Below are 15,859 nucleotides of genomic sequence, written 5' to 3'. Positions count from 1 at the left end.
AGATTTGCGTGGTTTTTTTTTGAGTTGCAAAATCCACTTGAACATGACGCTGCTTTTTTCGAAGTTTCTCAAGAACCATTCGAGCCAGATAATTCATTTTGGCATCGTTGGATAGAGAATTGAATGGGGGGGCATGACACACAACATTTGGAAAGTTCAATGTGTTTTTTCTCTTTAGCACATGTAGAGGAAGTCAAGTGTGACCCAGTGGTTGCATTACGCATTCATTATCGCTCCAGCCCGTATATTGCCGAGTCTACCGATGAAAAATCCGGTTATTAGCGCTTAGAATGATGAAAAATGTCCCTCAAAATTCGACTGACATACACGATTTTCTATTGGCACCCGAACATAAATCTAGCTGCGGGTTTGTGCCAACGATAAACTCCAACAGTGCTGTGCCGCATCGGGATTACACCGGCCAGGAAAACTGAAAACTCTGGATGGGATGCTGAAGCTGAGATCGTCAGTTTGTGGGACGCTTTTCCCGCGATCGGTCACACTTTTCATCGGCGCGATCGCAGTTTCGTAGCACGAGACGAGAAAAGTGTCTCATTTTTCATCCGGCGACTTTTCCTGCGAGGAAAGTTTGCACAACCATTACGGAAAGGAATAGTTGGAAGTTTCTCTTGCCACTAGTGATCGATCAACTTTGGAGGATGTGATTCTATTTCGCGATAGAATTCAAATTAAAGGTGCAGTGGTGATTTAGGAAACCCCCAAGTCGCGAACTTATGTAGTGTTTGTTGTAGTGGCCGTGCCTTTCTTAGGGACTAAATCCCTAAAATTCAGTAAATGTAGTGCAATTTTATTCTGGATTTCCTGATGAAATCAATGAGATGTTTTCAAGTATTCCTATGGCGTGAGTAGTTTTTCTGTATTTTTTTTGGAACAAAACTCGCAAGAGGCAAGGACGAGCTGGAAAAGTTGTTGAGGTTCCAACTTTAAGAAAAAATGGAATTTAAACCCGAAAACACTGGAAATGCAGATGCAGTTTAGGGGTTGAAAACGGTTTTTTGCGATTTGCGGCGAAACCTGATGAGTTGGGAACGTTTCCCCGATCTAAAACTTCTGTATTTACCACTTTTGGACATAAGCCCAAACTAACCGAAAAACGGGCAAAAAACCAATTTTTCAGTATTCAATTTTCCGCCCATAAACGATTCAATTCACATGAGGATCTGCAAAATCATGTCTTTTTCGGCGTTGAATAAGCATGAGTTTTTTGCAGTTCAGAGTACGCCTAAAAAACTGCTTTTTTCCACCATGAACATTCCCCAGATACTTTCTTGTATTCCACATTGGCTCAACCTTTCCCAGTCTGAAGAGTTTACACTCAGTGAAAAAATCTCATTTGTGTGCTAACGATTGATTTTCCGTTAAGTACGAACGTCGTTGCATCTGGAGAAAATCGTTTTCCATGCTTTTTCTGCACTTTAGGACAAATCGCTGCTTTTTCATGCTTGATCGGAACTTCCAGCTTAAATGATGGCCCCGAATCGGTCTTCGGCTGACAAGAAACAGAAGGAAAAGCATCAGCTAGACAACCAGGGGAAAAACGCTTGCAAGAAATACAATACCCGTTAAACTCCGTAAAGAAAAGAGTTAAACTCTGCTGCTGCTCAGTTACAGTCGCTTCATTATTTGCTAACAAGAGACGATTTGCTTTGTTTTGTTAAGTTCAGCTTTGATTGCGATTAGGTCGATAGCGATTTTGAGCTGGAGATTTGATGGAGGCGATGCTGAAAGCGGAGATGATCACATGAGCGGTTGTTAACTGAAGAAATCCTGGAAACTTCCAGAAATTTTCTCTTAACGTGCGTTTTTACACTCTTAAAGCAGGACATTTTCTCTTTTGAGTGATATTATTGAGCGGATTGTGGGATTTGGGGGCTGTCGGTTGTAAAATTTTTCAAAAAATTGTGTTTTTTAACTGCCAATCGCTTCGCCGATGCAACTGAAAAAATCCTGGAAACTCCCAGAAATTTCCGATTAAACTGATTTTTTCCTCACTTAAAGGAGCGGATTTTCGCTTTCATGTCATGTTGTATGCAGGATTTGGGGATTTTCCGTTTTTGCTTGACAAATTTTTGAAAAATCCGTGTTTCGGATCCTGGACAAAAATCCTTCAAAAAATCCTGGAAACTCTCAGAAAGATCCTACTAAACTTCGTTTTGCACACTTAAATAAGCGTATTTTATGTTTCCAGTGATTTTATAAGCCTGATTGTGGGATTTTTGGCTTTTTCTTGACTAATTCGTGGAAAATTTTGGTTTCGTGGAACACCCAATCGCCTGGCCTTCGTAACTGAAAAAAGACTGGAAACTCTTAGAAATTTCCCTTTAAAGTGGGGTTTTCCTCACTTAACGCCGTGGACTTTCCCTTTCGAGTTTCATTATACGGAAAATTGACAAATTTTTGGTGTGGCAAATTTTTGAAAAATCCGTATTGTTCAACGACTAATCGCTTCGATTTAGCATGTCAAAAATCCTGGAAAATCTTAGAAAGTTCCTATTAAAGTGAGCTTTTCCTCATTTAAAACCGCATTTTTGCTCGTTCGAGTGATCTTTCGGGCAGGCTTGAGAAATTTTTGGTTTTTCCTTGACATTAAAAAAAAATAGTCTATCTATACCAAGTCCAATCGCTTCCCCTTAGTAACTGAAAAAATCCTGAAAACTCCCAGAAATTTCCTATTAAAGTGAGATTTTCCTCATTTAAAGCCGCAGATTTGTTCTTTCGAGTGATGTTATGCACCGCATTCAGGAATTTTTGGTTTTTCCATCGCAAATTTTTGAAAAATCCGTGTTGTTCAAAAATCAATCGCTTCGATTTAGTGTCTGAAAAATCCTGAAAACTCTCAGAAATTTCCTATTAAAGTGAGATTTTCCCCACTTAAAGCCGCAGATTTGTTCTTTCGAGTGATGTTATGGACCGCTTTCACGAATTTTTGGTTTTTTCATGGCAAATTTTTGAAAAATCCGTGTTGTTCAAAAACCAATCGCTTCGATTTAGTGTCTGAAAAATCCTGAAAAGTCCTAGAAATTTCCTATTAAAGTGAGATTTTCCTCGTTTAAAGCCGCAGATTTGTTCTTTCGAGTGATGTTATGGATCGCATTCAGGAATTTTTGGATTTTCCAAGGCAAATTTTTGAAAAATCCGTGTTGTTCAAAAACCAATCGCTTCGATTTAGGGTCTGAAAAATCCTGAAAACTCCCAGAAATTTCCTATTAAAGTGAGATTTTCCCCACTTAAAGCCGCCGATTTTTTCTTTTGAGTGATGTTATGGACCGCTTCCACGAATTTTTGGTTTTTCCATGGCAAATTTTTGAAAAATCCGTGTTGTTCAAAAAACAATCGCTTCGATTTAGTGTCTGAAAAATCCTGAAAAGTCCTAGAAATTTGCTATTAAAGTGAGATTTTCCTCATTTAAAGCCGCAGATTTGTTCTTTCGAGTGATGTTATGGATAGCATTCAGGAATTTTTGGATTTTCCATGGCAAATTTTTGAAAAATCCGTGTTGTTCAAAAACCAATCGCTTCGATTTAGATTTTAGAAAAATCCTGAAAACTCCCAGAAATTTCCTATTAAAGTGAGATTTTCCCCACTTAAAGCCGCAGATTTTTTCTTTTGAGTGATGTTATGGACCGCTTTCACGAATTTTTGGTTTTCCCATGGCAAATTTTTGAAAAATCCGTGTTGTTCAAAAACCAATCGCTTCGATTTAGTGTCTGAAAAATCCTGAAAACTCCCAGAAATTTCCTATTAAAGTGAGATTTTCCCCACTTAAAGCCGCAGATTTTTTCTTTCGAGTGATGTGATGGACCGCATTCATGAATTTTTGCTTTTTGCATGACAAATTTTTTAAAAATCCGAGTTGTTCAAAAATCAACCGCTACGATTAAGCATCTGAAGAAATCCCGAAAATTTCCACAAATTTCCTACGAAAATTAGGTTTTCCTCATTTAAAGCGACAGATTTTATCTTTCGAGTCATGTTCTGGGCCGTATTGAGATAATTTTGGTTCTTCCTTGGCGAATTTTTGAAAAGTCCGTGTTGTTCAACGACCGATCGCTTTGACTTATTAACTGAAACAATACTGGAACCTCCCAGAAATTTCCTATTAAAGTGAGGTTTTCCTGATTCAAAGCCGCATATTTCCTCTTTCGAGTGATATTTCGGGCAGGCTTGAGAGATTTTTGATTTTTCCTCGAAAATGTTGATAGATTTTCGCCCTCAAAAATTACGATTTTCTTCCTCAAAAATTACGATTTTCTCCCAAAAAATTGAGAGTTTAGTTTATTTAAAAAACCGACATCAAGAGGCATAATCAAGGCTTAATTACTTCGAGGCAAAGCTCTAGGCATTTTCACCCAACCCACTAATAGATGCATTTTTGCTTGAGTTTTACCGAAATAATCCTAATGATTATCGAGTCATTTTCAAAAGCATGCGAATTTGTACAGTAAAAAGATGGGCTCTTTTGGGTCAATTCGTTGATATTTTTCTGGCTAAAGCGCCTATCGACTGAATTTGAGCAAATGCAGCCCGAACAGAGTTTATGTTTGAAAACCGCTTGGGTTTGGGGCGCTCTTAATAACAGCAAATTTAGTTCCGGGAACTGCGATTTTTGGGCCAAATTCCCAATTCCGATCTGCAACCGAGAGTAACAAACATAAAAACGAATGGAAATGTTAAGCTGCACATTGAAGTCAATCCTTTTTTTTTATTTGAAGCTTTGGCTCGAACTGGTGGAACTTTCGCCCATCATTTCTTTCATTTGCAATTTAATATTTTCTGAACAATTTTATCGCATGGCCAATTTGTGTTCGAGCCATTAGACATTTTGCGATTTGCTTTTCTGCATCAGCGAGCCCAACAGTTGGTCGATTTCCTCCTGTTTTTCTATCGTCATTTTGGGGGATACACTATGAAAATAATACGCAGTAAACCTGCAAAAATCAAGGATTTTGCACTTATTTAAGGGCTTAAGGTACCTAATAAAAATGTCCATTATACATAATTTCACAAGCGTTATGTTGTTCATATTGTGGAAATAAAGCGGTTTTCAGTTCGGTTTCCTGTAATCCATTGTGTGTTTTTTCTAATTGGCGCTGCTCGATATTTTGCGGTAAATTTCAATTTCCGCAATTATCAGAATTTAATAAACGAGCCGATGGATGTTTATTTTTAAAATTTTCCCGTTTTGCATAGCCAGAGTTGTTGGTCGGAATGGAATTTCTGAAATCATACCTCAGCGTATTGGCGAAGCGAGAAAACTTTGCATTTTTCAATAATACACATTTTGGCAGGGGATTTAAGGCACAGAATGATCAAAAGTTTGAGGCGCCCAGATAGATTCGGCCGGGATATCGGGAAAAATTCGTTTAAATCAATTTTGCATCTCTGGTGTGTAAAGATCAACTGGCTGTTCAATGGCTTAAAAAAATTGCTTTCTACTGCTTGTCTGAGTCACTGTCCTTTCATTTCTTTTGTACTAAAATTAGTTCTTCAAATCGCTCCTGTTGAACAATCCCGAGCAAATTATGCGCGCTTCTTTTCTGTTCAATTCGTTCGAATTATCCACTGCTTGTTTCTTGGCATGTCGTCAAAAGTATCTGATGATGCAAGCTTATTTTTAACATCAGGCCGGCGTTCCTTCAATTTTTCTTTCACTCGACTGTGGTCTGTGAACTTGACATGCATACCAGTTTTCCAGTTTCTCTAGTTAAATTGTTGCTCTCAATTAAAATTGCATTCTTACGTCTGTGCAATGTGCAAGAAACCACTCAACAATTATATCAATTGCTCCTGATGGAAGAATTTTTGTCGCTTTGTTGCTTTGCTTGCAAACAACGGTTAGTTAACTTAATCCGACAGCACCGTCGTTTAAGACCTTAATATTCTGCTTTAAGATGTTTCACAGTTTAATTCCCGATCTTGTTTTACTAGTTTTGGTAGAAGCAGAGGATTATTAGCCATCGGTTTTTCCGGCCTTTCACTTTGGAAAATATCCGTGTTTTCGCTTAGAAACTTCCTCATAAAAAATGGTAAATAATTGCGCCGCAAAATTGGTCCTAGACACGGATCTGCTCTTGAGGCAGGCTTTTTCCTTCTGAGGAAAGCAATGGTAGGTTCGTATGAAGCTTCAATCTTGGAGGACGAATTTTAAAAAATTTCTGGTCAGAGAGGCTCGAAGCCAACACAAAGTGTTTTCAATCAACTTGGAAAAATTGGGAAAAACGCCGATTTTAACGCAAATTTTTCCCTGAAATCAAGTGAGTTTTTCACTTTAAAATTGTCGCAAGCGCAGGTTGGTAGCAAGCTTCAATTTTGGGGGACGAATTTTTTAAACTTCCTGGTCAGAGAGTGTCGAAACGAAACAACAAGTGTTTTCAATAAACTTGGAAAAATTGGGAAAAACGCCGATTCAAGCCCAAGTTTTTCCTTGAAATCAAGTGAGTTTTTCACTTTAAACCTGTTGAAAGCGCAGGTTGGCAGCAAACTTCGATTTTGGGGGATGAATTTTGAAAAAATTTTCGTCAAAAAGACTCGAATCAAAGGCAAAGTGTTTTCAATTAACTGGGAAAAATTGAGGAAAACCCCGATTTGAATGAAAGTTTCTTTCTGAAATAGAGTGATTTTTTACTTTCAAGGAAAGCAAGGGTCGTGTTTGCATGAAGCTTCAACTTCGGGGGACGAATTTGTTAAACTTCCTGGTCGGAGAGTGTCGAAACGAAACACCAAGTGTTTTCAATCAACTTGGAAAAATTGGGGAAAACGCCAATTCGAGCGCAAATTTTTCCCTGAAATTAACTGAGTTTTTCACTTTAAAATTGTCGCAAGCACAGGTTGATGGCAAGCTTCAATTTTTGGGGACAAATTTTGAAAAAATTCTCGTAGAAAGACTCGAAGCGAAGGCAAAGTGTTTTCAATTAATTGGGAAAAATTGCGGAAAAGTCCGATTCGAATGAAATTTTCTTCCTCAAACAGAGTCAAATTGGACCAAATTGGCAAAATCGCGGATTGGAGTTATTCTGTGAAATAAAGTTTTCATACTCCCACTAATCTAAACATAATTTGCATGGAAAAACGTCCTTTCAGTGTCCGCTTGGAGAACCAAAATGGTTTCCTGACCCTTATAAGTTTTCCCATTATTCGCTTATTTAGTGGGGAAAGTTTCGACAATAGTCTCAGTTCTGTACGCTTATGGAAGATACTTAAGTTCTTCGTTAGTTTTGCTGTTTTCTCAAATTTTTTTCACGGTCATTGGAAGTTTTCCGAACGGTTTTTTCGCCAACTGGCCATTATGTCCCGGAAGTTCTTGTGTTTTGAAGGTTCGCAGTTTGCAGTTTCCGATGTACTTCCGATGTACGTATTTGATTCCGCTTATCTTCCAGAAAAAATAATCTTTTTCAGTCAATAACTCAAATTGCTTAGAGCCTTAAATGTGGTTTATATATATATAATATTTTACCAAATAAATGCGCTCGAAAATAACTCTACTTATTATTATCCATTATTTTTGACAATTTTTTGAAATCTCTTGTCCAAATTGCAAAATGCTGCCCTAATCCAACAGCTCAAAAAAATTCCTAAAAAGACCAGTTGAGCCTCTAACAACCTAAACAAATTGAGGCTCACTTCTTTTGAAACTCATCCAGTATTAAGTTTCTATTTCTTCTTACCGAAGAAGCAATTCCGCCCTTAACACATCCCGACACGATGAAAATCAACAGATTTTCCCGACCTTTGCGCTACCATGAACGAAAAGAAAGGTCCATTAAAACCGATTGATAATGCGATTATGCCAGTGCTGAACGCATTCGACGAAGAAAAGAAGACACAGACAGTTTCCTTTCGTCCTATAAAATGCGCTTTTGCTCGTTAAAGCACTAATTTCGATGCTCCCCAACAATGATGCCCTTTGAGGAGAGGCGAAAGTGCACTTTCCGGAAGTAAATCATAGTCAGGCATTGATAGAGACAGGCGTTTGCTCGGAAGATTGAACTGAAATAGAATGTTAAATCACAAAGTTTCCGGTTAATAATAATAATATTAATAGTGATTGAAAATGTCTGTCTTAAATTCGACAAAAGCTGCTTTGAGGAAACAATTGTAAACCGTTAAAAGAATGCACGTGTCTGAACTAAACACGAGCGAATAACCGACAGTTACTTGATTTATTCGGAAGGATTTGGAAATAAGGGCAAGGGTGGTTGCATGCAGGCAAGCCTGTTGATGTTTTCCATTTTGCAAGCATTTTCCCTCCATTGTAAGACGGATGAAAAATGGAAAATGCTTAATTTTCTTTTATTACCGTCAGAAAACTGATGTGAAGTAATTTATTAAAAGGGTGCTATCGGAGTGCATGCATACATCCAGTCGCTCGCTTAATAATGTCCAATAATACTGAGGTGTAATCAGAAAGCAAATTTTTATTCCCAATCTACCGAATTTAGGTGCCAATAAATGGATGATTTACAAACGTTACAACTACAGTTACGATTTTATTTAAATTAATTTTTTCCCAATTTTTTTCAACTTGGACACAGTGACCTGAGTGGGTCGAAAAACATTGCGGAAATTCACACGTATAACCGGCGATTTAGCGCTTATAGGCCTGCCAGTTTGGCTGCAATTACATTGCGCCGTCAAAAAGAGGCCTACTATACCAGGACGGCCGTGCGCCTATGATCTTACGAGTTTATTGAAGCGATTTTTCTAAACCTGTTTTCTTGAAAATTTTGTAGCAGAAAAACACGGGAGTTTATTTTTTATAGAGTTTTAAGTTTGAGATTTTTTAAGTTTGAGAACTAAAAATTTTTGGAGACTTTCACTCACAGACTCTGTTCAAAAATCGATTTTTTGAAATTTGAAAACCGAAAAATAATCATCAGCTTTTGCCAAAACCACAAAGGCTCATTTGCTCATATATCTATGTACAAATACCTCGAAAATGCCTTCTCGAGTTAGATCCGCCTGATTTTGCTTCCACTTATTCAACTACAAAACGATGATGGGTTAACTGCTGAAAATATTCCTGCTTCTTTTATTGCTTCTTTCACATAAGCCACTTAGAGTGGCGCCGTTTCCGCATGGCAAACTCGCTCGCAGAACGTCGTAAAACGTGAAATACTGAGTGTAAAAATATTCCTGTAACCGCATTATTCACCAGAAGAATGGCTTTGAAGCTTTGAAGACATAAAATCCGGCGAGAGTTTTAAAGCTTTGCATTTTTAAAATTGTTATAACACAAAAAAAATCAGAAACTTCTACCCAAAAGCCAGTTTCTGGCACCGCATAAACCAATGATAAGTAAAATGAGTTACTTGCTGGCGTTCTCACAAATAACTGAAAAATCAATCAAATGTTGGAAGTTAGTTAATGAATGTGTTTCAGTTTCGTGTCACCAAAAAGGACAAAAAAACGAGCGGAAAACACAACACAGAGCAATTAATTTTATTTTTATACTTGGCAATGTTTAATGCATAGATGAACGTAAATAAACTGGTAAAAATGGAAAAAAGGTGTCATTGTACGCGCCATAAATAGAGGCATAGAGACGGATTGATGAGCAGGAGGGGACTGACCATTCCAGCAGCAAATTTTCAACTCAATTCCGAAGATTCGCTTCTAAAACGCGCTTACAGAACACAATTTGCTGCATCTAAACACAGTAAATATTATTTTATTTAATTGTTCATATCGACGGTGAACTGGAGATGCAGGTTACTCGGGCTTGCGAAACGTCCCAAAAGTTCGAGAAACTCACCAGTTTTGGTAGGCAACATTGGTCAGATACTGGTGAGTTTTCAGGCTTTTAGGCCGACGGGAAAACTTGGTTTTTCGGACGTTTTGCAAGCACGAGTGGCCTGCATCTTCAGAGGTGGTTTGCCCCGAGCAACAACTTGAATCTAAGTATCGTAAATCTGCAATCTAATACAAACTACAAATTAACTGTCCAGTTTCTTCTTAAAGTTTCCTCTACAGCAAAGTATAAAAAGTAGTTTTCCTTAATTTTGACTTAAAGGTAAGGCAAGATGTGTAAAAAAGCAAATATTGGTCTATGAGTTGGTGTGAATGGGAGCTTTATATTTGGTCTTGATTTTAAAGGAGGGTTTTTGGAAAATTGCTCAGATTAGAAATGCGCGAGCTTAGAAAATTGCAAAAAATCAGAAAGTATGCTTTAAAAAATTAGACAAAGCCGACAAATAGAGAAAACGTTTCATGGTGGCAAAACATAAAATGGCGTAAAAACTGCTTTCTACTTAGTCCCTATTTTTTGTGAGAATTTTTGGAAAACTCTTTGTCTCGTCAGATGAGATTAGACCATTCCCAACATAAGAGTTCAAAAAATCGCCAAAAATCCAAAAACATTTCCGTTAAACCGATATATCAGGGAATAAAAGAGCAAAGCCTCTATGAAATTGGGTCGCATTTTTCCAATTTTGACCAAAAAGTCCCGATTTTGTGCGAGAAATTTTAGAAATTCTTTGCCTTGTCAGACGACAGGAGAAATTGGAATTTCAACCGGAGGAAATTCATTAAGTTGGCAAAAATCTGGGAATTTTTTCTTGCTTGTCTTGATCGGTGACCGAATAGAACAGATATCTTTCCATCTAGTGATGTGAAGATGCTGAAGCTTCTGAAGCTGGAGATCAGCATAAATAGTTGAAAACAGTAAAGTTGGGTCGAGCTATGACCGAGTATTTTGCTTGGAACTACAAGTGCATACTATAATAGCGAGCAAATCAGATTTCGAGGAAAATTCCGGCTAATTCGGATCCTGTGGACCTCAGGGCAACAAACGTGCCTTTGATGCGACTCTATTGACATCGGGAAAAGCTACCTCAAAAGCGAATTAGTTCGATCACGTAGCAAATGGATCTGGCAATGTAAAGGTCCATTGCGGAAGGATATGAAAATTGTCCTATGGGTTGAATGTATTATGAATATTTGCGGTTTGAGTGATAAAAAGTGGTAAAAAAAGTGAGCTCGAGCTTGCAGGGTAACTGAAACGTCCCCATTGCCAAAACTGTTGAAAATTGTCAATCAATCATCGTCATCTTTTCAAAATTGGCGCTAATTAAGTTTGATTCTCTCCCCTAATCAAGCATAGAATTTGGCAAGAAAATATGCATTTTTAAGAACCTTTAACCTTTTCTAAAAAGCGCATCAGAAATTTTATGGATTATCATCAATTTAATCTGTAGGTTGACAAAATGTTTACTTTCGGCCGATTTCCATAAAAAAAATGGCAAAAAGTTGTGTGTTCCATTCACTGTTTCCACTCATAACAAGTTCAATTGCATGCTTTAGTAGCGTTTAGCATATTGTCACCCTTAAGGGGCGGCAAGTTCAAGCGGAAACATGCTTAAGATGAATTATTTATACTTTTTGCGTTGGCCTCTTTTGGCTTGGGGAATGTTTTTCCTTCATGTCAATCCTGTTGTAAAACTATTCCTTTATCTCTGATCAGAAGTCTGATTGGACGGCAGGTAGACGCAATTTTCTCCTTTTGAAAGTAAATCGGGGCTTCGTCAAAGGATCGCATGAGAAGGCAATTTTTCCTAGGGCTATGTTTTTCGAATATCCCTAGCCGTTCCATAAATATCTAAGTACGAGACGCTTTCATCGTTCCATCCACATGGAGGCTTATCGAAACATACAGTCCTTAGAAATTAATTGTTGGCGAAATTGAGCACATTTTGTCGGTTTTCAGTAGAATTTTTCGAAATTTGTCCCGGCTTAGCTGAAAAAACATCCATTCTAGATTTAGTAGAATTATAGGAACGCACTCACATCGAATCGATTATATTAAGAAAAGTTCATTCGATACTGAGCTCCAGATCAGCTAATATCAGGCACCTTCCGTGAGATGGATTTAGTACAATTTAAAGGAAGTGACCTTTTGAAAATTCGATTTATTTCTACAAAGAAATACTTAACCAATTTAGTAGGAAATTGAAGGAAAATCACTCCAAATCCTGATTTTTGCGCACTTCGTGCATCTTGGTTTGAACATAGACGGTGTTACGCTACTGCAGTATTTCAGATTAAAAAATTCTAACTTTCTAACTAAATTGAGTAAAAGCTCAAAAACCCTACATTCGATAGAGAATCCTCGAGTCTAAAAAGTCGCAAAATTTCATTAAAATCACACTCAATCCTGATTTTTTTTTCAACCTTCGTGAACTTTGGTCTAAACATGGACGGTTTTACGCCACTCCAGTCTTTCAGTTTAAAAAATTCTAACTCTCTAACTAAATCTAGTAAAAACTCAAAAACCTTAAATTCGATAGAGCACACTCGAGTCTAAAAACTCGCAAAATTTCATTAAAATCATACTAAATCCTGATTTTTGCGACTTTCGTGAACTTTGGTCTGAACATGGACGGTTTTCCGCCACTCCAGTCTGTCAGATTAAAAAATTCTAACTCTCTAACTAAATTCACTAAAGACTCGAAAACCTTAAATTCAATAGTGAACACTCGAGTCTAAAAACTCGCAGAATTGCAATAAAATCACAATAAATCCTGATTTTTGCGAGTTTCGTAAACTTTGGTCTGAACATGGACGGTTTCACGCCACTCCAGTCATTCAGATTAAAAAATTCTAACTTTCTAACTAAATCGAGTAAAAGCTCAAAAACCCTACATTCGATAGAGAACCCTCGAGTCTAAAAACTCGSAAAATTTTATTACAATTACACTAAATCCTGATTTTTTCAACCTTCGTGAACTTTGGTCTGAACATAGACGGTTTTACACCACTCCAGTTTTTCAGATTAAAAAATTCTAACTCCCCAGCTAAATTCATTAAAAACTCCAAAACCTTCATTTCGATAGAGAACACTCGAGTCTAAAAACTCGCCAAATTGCATTAATATCACACTAAATSCTGATTTTTGCGACYTTCGTGAACTTTGSTCTGAACATGGACGGTTTTMCGCCACTCCAGTCTKTCAGATTAAAAAATTCTAACTCTCKAACTAAATTCACTAAAGACTCGAAAACCTTAAATTCAATAGKGAACACTCGAGTCTAAAAACTCGCAGAATTGCAATAAAATCACAATAAATCCTGATTTTTGCGAGTTTCGTAAACTTTGGTCTGAACATGGACGGTTTCACGCCACTCCAGTCATTCAGATTAAAAAATTCTAACTCCCGAAATAAATCCAGCAAAAGCTCAACAACCTTAAATTCGATAGAGAACACTCGAGTCTAAAAACTCGCAAAATTTTATTAAAATCACACTAAATCCTGATTTTTGCTACTTTCGTGAACTTCGGTCTGCACATGGACGGTTTTACGCCACTACAGTCTTTCAGATTAAAAAATTGTAACCCTCTAACTCAATCCAGTATAAACTGAAAAACCTTAGGTTCGATAGAGAACACTCATGTCTAAAAATTCTCAAAATTTCATTAAAATCACACTAAATCCTGATTTTTGCGACTTTTGTGAACTTTGGTCTGAACATGGACGGTTTTACACCACTACAGTCTTTCAGATTAAAAAATTGCAATTTCCTAACTAAATCCAGTGAAAGCTCAAAAACCTTAAATTCGATAGGAAACACTCGAGTCTAAAAACTCGCAAACTTTCATTAAAATCACACAAAATCCTGATTTTTGCGAGTTTCGTGAACTTTGGTGTGAACATGGACAGTTTCACGCCACTCCAGTCATTCAGATTAAAAAATCCTAACTTTCTAACCAAATCGAGTAAAAGCTCAAAAACCCTACATTCGATAGAGAACCCTCGAGTCTAAAAACTCGGAAAATTTTATTACAATTACACTAAATCCTGATTTTTTCAACCTTCGTGAACTTTGGTCTGAACATAGACGGTTTTACACCACTCCAGTTTTTCAGATTAAAAAATTCTAACTCCCCAGCTAAATTCATTAAAAACTCCAAAACCTTCATTTCGATAGAGAACACTCGAGTCTAAAAACTCGCCAAATTGCATTAATATCACACTAAATGCTGATTTTTGCGACTTTCGTGAACTTTGGTCTGAACATGGACGGTTTTACGCAACTCCAGTCTTTAAGATTAAAAAATTCTACCTTCCTAACTAAATCAAATAAAAACTCAAAAACCTTAAATTCGATAGAGAACACTCTAGTCTAAAGACTCGCAAAATTACGTTAAAATCTCAATAAATCCTGATTTTTGCGACCTTCGTGAACTTTGGTCTGAACATGGATGGTTTCACTCCACTGCAGTCTTACAGAAAAACAAATTATAACTTTCTAACTAAATCTAGTAAAAGCTCAAAAACTTTATATTCGATAGAGAACACTCGGATATAACCACTCTCAAAATTGCATTAAAATCACACAGAATCCTGATTTTTGCGACCTTCGTGAACTTTTGTCAGAACCTGGACGGTTTTACGCCACTGCAGTTTCCCATTTAAAAAAATCTTCCTAATTGAATCGAGCAATTTTTGGCGAGCTTCGTGAATGTTTAACTTCAAATATACACCCTTAACTGACGAAAAGCGATTGCGGAAAATGAAAGTGAAAATCATTTTTACCGAAAACAAAAATCATTAGAAACCAAACGGGGCCAAACGGTCAAAAATACCATAATATTCCCATCAAGGACCAAATAACCAAAGCGAAAACAAGAAACTGTGTTGAACATATCGTTACATTTTAATATCTGTGCGATAATAAATTCATGGAGATAATATGGAAAGGAGCCAAGTTGGCCGAGCAGCTCCAGCAGCTATTTATCAATCCGAAAAGTTGGAAAATCGATTATGGAAATGTTCCGGAAATCGCCGCGAACTGATCAAATAAAGCTAAGACTGAAGTCGATTCTTATGGAATATCGATACAAAATAAATCATCAGCGAATGGCAATAAACGCGAAATAAGAGAGTTTTCATGATTATTTTTGAGTTTTCCAAACCGTCGAAAAAGGCAATTTTGCCATCCTCGTAATAGCAGGCCATATTTTAATGAATATTATAGTATTTGCGAGAAACATGTAATTTCGCAATTGCCGCAATAATATTTGCGTGCCTTCAGCCTAAAACGGAGAATTAATTTTAACATTTCAACAAAAAGCGCGGCCAGCAAAGTTGAATTTAGATTTCGAAATTCACGTCGATGTTGTTTCTTAGTGCGAAGGAAACTCGCTACCATCAAATATGCATGGAAATGCCGTTGGAACAATAGAGAATTGCCGGCAAAGTAACATTAAGGGAACACATCTAACATATCTACGTCCACAGTGCCTTGTTTTGGTCGCTTTTCCATCATTCTATTTGCTAGATTACATTTTCCTTTTGCTTTTGTTTGATCACTCGCTGAACATTTCAATGACGCTTCTGTTGAAAAGTTTTCACGACAAGCACGACTCTCTTATTAGACCGGCAAAACGATTAATCTTCCTCTTAAATAGATTTGGTCAACAATTTGCCCATGTATGTTCGGATTCCAACAATAAGTGTTTTTCTATTTAAAAGATGGGAGTTGATTTACCGCAATGTTTGGTGCAAACGAATTCAAATTCGCACTAGTTTGAAATTGATGAGTTTTTCGGGCTTTCCACGACGGCTTCACAGCCTGAAAAACTCGTTTTACAAATTTTAGAAATGCCTTTGTCTTGTCCGAGTAGAGGAGCAATTTCAAGAAAGTTCAGAAATTTGGCAAAAGTCGAGGAAAATTGCCTTTTCTGCCATTGTCGCAAGGGCGGATCCAGGGCGGGGGTCTATGCAAATCTAAAACTTTTTGAATTCAAGAATTTTTTGAGAAAACTGCCAACATTTGCTTATCGATGGTTCACTTTCTAAAAAGGCCATTTATTTCTGTCTAGAATGATGTACAAATGAGCGTTC

At 37.2% G+C, this 15,859-nt stretch overlaps 1 protein-coding gene across 1 annotated transcript in view; it reads left to right on the top strand.

Annotated features, from left to right (window-relative positions):
* The first annotated feature begins 617 nt into the window (after positions 1 to 617).
* The window catches only part of LOC109544151, an 84,710-nt gene continuing 69,468 nt past the window's right edge, over positions 618 to 15,859 (top strand). The window contains exon 1 of the mRNA XM_048662054.1: positions 618 to 695. The gene's annotated coding sequence lies outside the window, so the exon portion shown is untranslated. The remainder of the gene's footprint in view (positions 696 to 15,859) is intronic.

Source organism: Dendroctonus ponderosae, unplaced genomic scaffold (assembly GCF_020466585.1).
Source record: "Dendroctonus ponderosae isolate FM_Combo_2020 unplaced genomic scaffold, Dpon_F_20191213v2 Dpon_F_20191213_10, whole genome shotgun sequence".
NCBI classification, from domain to species: Eukaryota; Metazoa; Arthropoda; class Insecta; order Coleoptera; family Curculionidae; genus Dendroctonus; species Dendroctonus ponderosae.
This window is presented reverse-complemented; position numbering and strand designations above follow the sequence as displayed.